The sequence below is a fragment of the Pinus tabuliformis genome, chromosome 1_2 (assembly GCF_031772625.1).
Source record: "Pinus tabuliformis cultivar Carrire ecotype Pingquan chromosome 1_2, CPIR1, whole genome shotgun sequence".
NCBI classification, from domain to species: Eukaryota; Viridiplantae; Streptophyta; class Pinopsida; order Pinales; family Pinaceae; genus Pinus; species Pinus tabuliformis.
The window spans coordinates 1,076,938,593-1,076,941,080 of NC_142298.1; positions in this window are offsets into that span (position 1 = coordinate 1,076,938,593).

A 2,488-nucleotide genomic window follows, 5' to 3' on the forward strand; every position below is an offset into this window, starting at 1 on the left:
AATGCACAAAAAAGTCCTGGAGGCCGGTGTTGGGAAGGAATTCACAAATCTGGAGAGGAAGGTAAGCCTTCCTTTTCTAGATTGCATAATGCAACCTTGGTGAAAGAAGAGCTCGGGCCAAGGTTGGCCTGACTCGCCGACAGGAAACTGAAAGCAAGTAAGTCAATGAATTCATGGTGACAGGAAGTGATAGCAGAAATGATTAATAGTGCATGCAAAACATGAATCAAGTATTTAGCAAGAAGATTAACATTCATGTGGGTGAGGCAGTTCACTATTTGGGAAAAAGTCTGTGCAAAACAGTTTCATGCATGCGACAGCAGCGAGATAGCAACAAAAACTGAAAAAATAAATAAATAAATAAATATATAAATAAATAAATAAAATAAAATAAAATAAAATAATAAAAAATAAAAATAAAAAATAAAAAAATAAAAAAATAATAATAATAAAAATTAGTATACATGTAAAAAACAACAAGAGTTCAAAGAAATCAAGAAAACAATACTCCCACAAGAGAAAACAAAAAAAGTGATAGAAATGCAGCATAAGGCATGGGAAGTGAGCTTTCCCCAAAGCAACTGAGATGAATGTGCCGACTACCCCTAGATGTGATGTGGGATGTTAAAGCTACAATGTTGATGTGCTAAATGAGCTTTAGTTGATGAGTTTTGATAATCATCGAGATTTTGATGCACATGCCATGAATCTAGGGGAAGCGACACTTGGTGGAAGGTTTCAAAATTGCTCCTTTCATGTAACCTCCAATTGCTAAACATAGATCCTTAAAATAAGGGATGCCTTTGCATGCTTTCTTGGGAGAAGCATCCCATGCATGCAAGTCTGTTTTGTTTAGTCCCGGAGGGAACTGGTCAACTCAGCTACACATGCAAGAGATTGCTCAACTACTGGAGAAAAATGTGCATTTGTGGCTGGGAATTGGGCTGGATGCCAAGCCGATTTGTGAAATTTCTAGGTAGAGCAACTAAATACTGCCTAGATTTGCACAAATCCTAGGTTGAATAGCCTGCTGCTAGAAAAATTTGCGCAAATCCTACTGGGAGGGTTGGCTGGTAGGATTGCGCAATCTTGGAGTCTAGAAGATTTTTGGAGGGGATTGTGTAATGTTGGGTTGTGTTATATTCTTTCCATGACTAGCCCATATAGTTTACAGGGGGTTTAGAGGGGGGGCGGCGAAGCCCCCCCATCGTTGCACTGATTACATAGTGGGGGTGTCACAGGTGGGGTGGTAGCCCCTCCTATAGAGGGGGTTTGAGGGCAGTGCCCCGAGGAAATGTTTTTGGACCCTATATTAGGTTGGGCAGACCTACCTATGGTTTTTTACATGGTTTTCGCACATGATTTTGGATGTGATAGTTTTCCGTCGATGGTATTGGATGATTTGGCATGTATAAATATGTATTCTAACATTGAAAGGAATATAATGAAAAATCAATCTGGCAGTCCCAGTTTTTGGATCTAGGGGAAAATCTCTGTGTATATGTGTTTTATGTTTTATGCTCTCACATTTTTTATTTTCTATGTTTTAGAATTCGTATGAAAGTAATTTTTGTACTTGGTTAAAACCTACATATGGTATCATAATTGTTTTGGCTTCAAGGAGACACCTTTGTTGCTGAGGGGTTTCGCTCGGGCCTGTGGTAGACCCTATTCAATGGGGGATATGTGGGATTGATTCTAGTGCTAAAAGAAGATGGTGAGCAGTGGAAATATAGAGATCGACAAATTTAATGGTCAAAGTTTTGAGTTATGGAAACTCAAGGTGGAGGATTTGTTGATAGATGAAGATTAGTGGATCGCGGTAGATCCATGTATTAAACCAATGGGAGTGTCTGATGAATAATGGAAGAAGTTGGATCAAAAGGCAAAGAGCACAATACGATTGTGTGTCTTAGATTCAGTATTGCTAAATGTATCAAGAGAACCTATGGCTAAGGCTTTGTGGGACAAGTTAGGGAATTTGTACCAATCTAAGTCTCTCGTGAATAAACTATTCCTACTGAAAAAGCTGTATAACCTGAGGATGAAAGATGGAGACTCGATGATAGAGCATATGAACGCATTTAATATTGTGGTAAGTCAGTTATGTTATCACTCAGGTTGTCCCTTGGCTCTATAGGGGATACGGCCGAGGTAACCACAAACCAATCTTTGGACTGCAGGTCCTAGCCTACCTGCAATCAGAGAGGGCTCTCTCTTTCTGTTTTAAATTTGTTTTGGGTTGATTTTAGGCTAGTTATATGCTTCTTTGGGTTTTTTTTTTGGTGGGATGATTGACGTTTTCAAGTAGGGAGGCATGCATAGTGTGAGAGGTTCAAACCACTGGGCATGGAGTCATGGAATTGGGGTGCTAGTGCATTTTCTTGGTCACAAGAGTAATATAGAGCAAGATAGCTACACATGAAACAATCTTTCAAGTTAAAAGGATGAAATGAAGGCTAAGGAATGAAAGGCAACTAAGAATCTA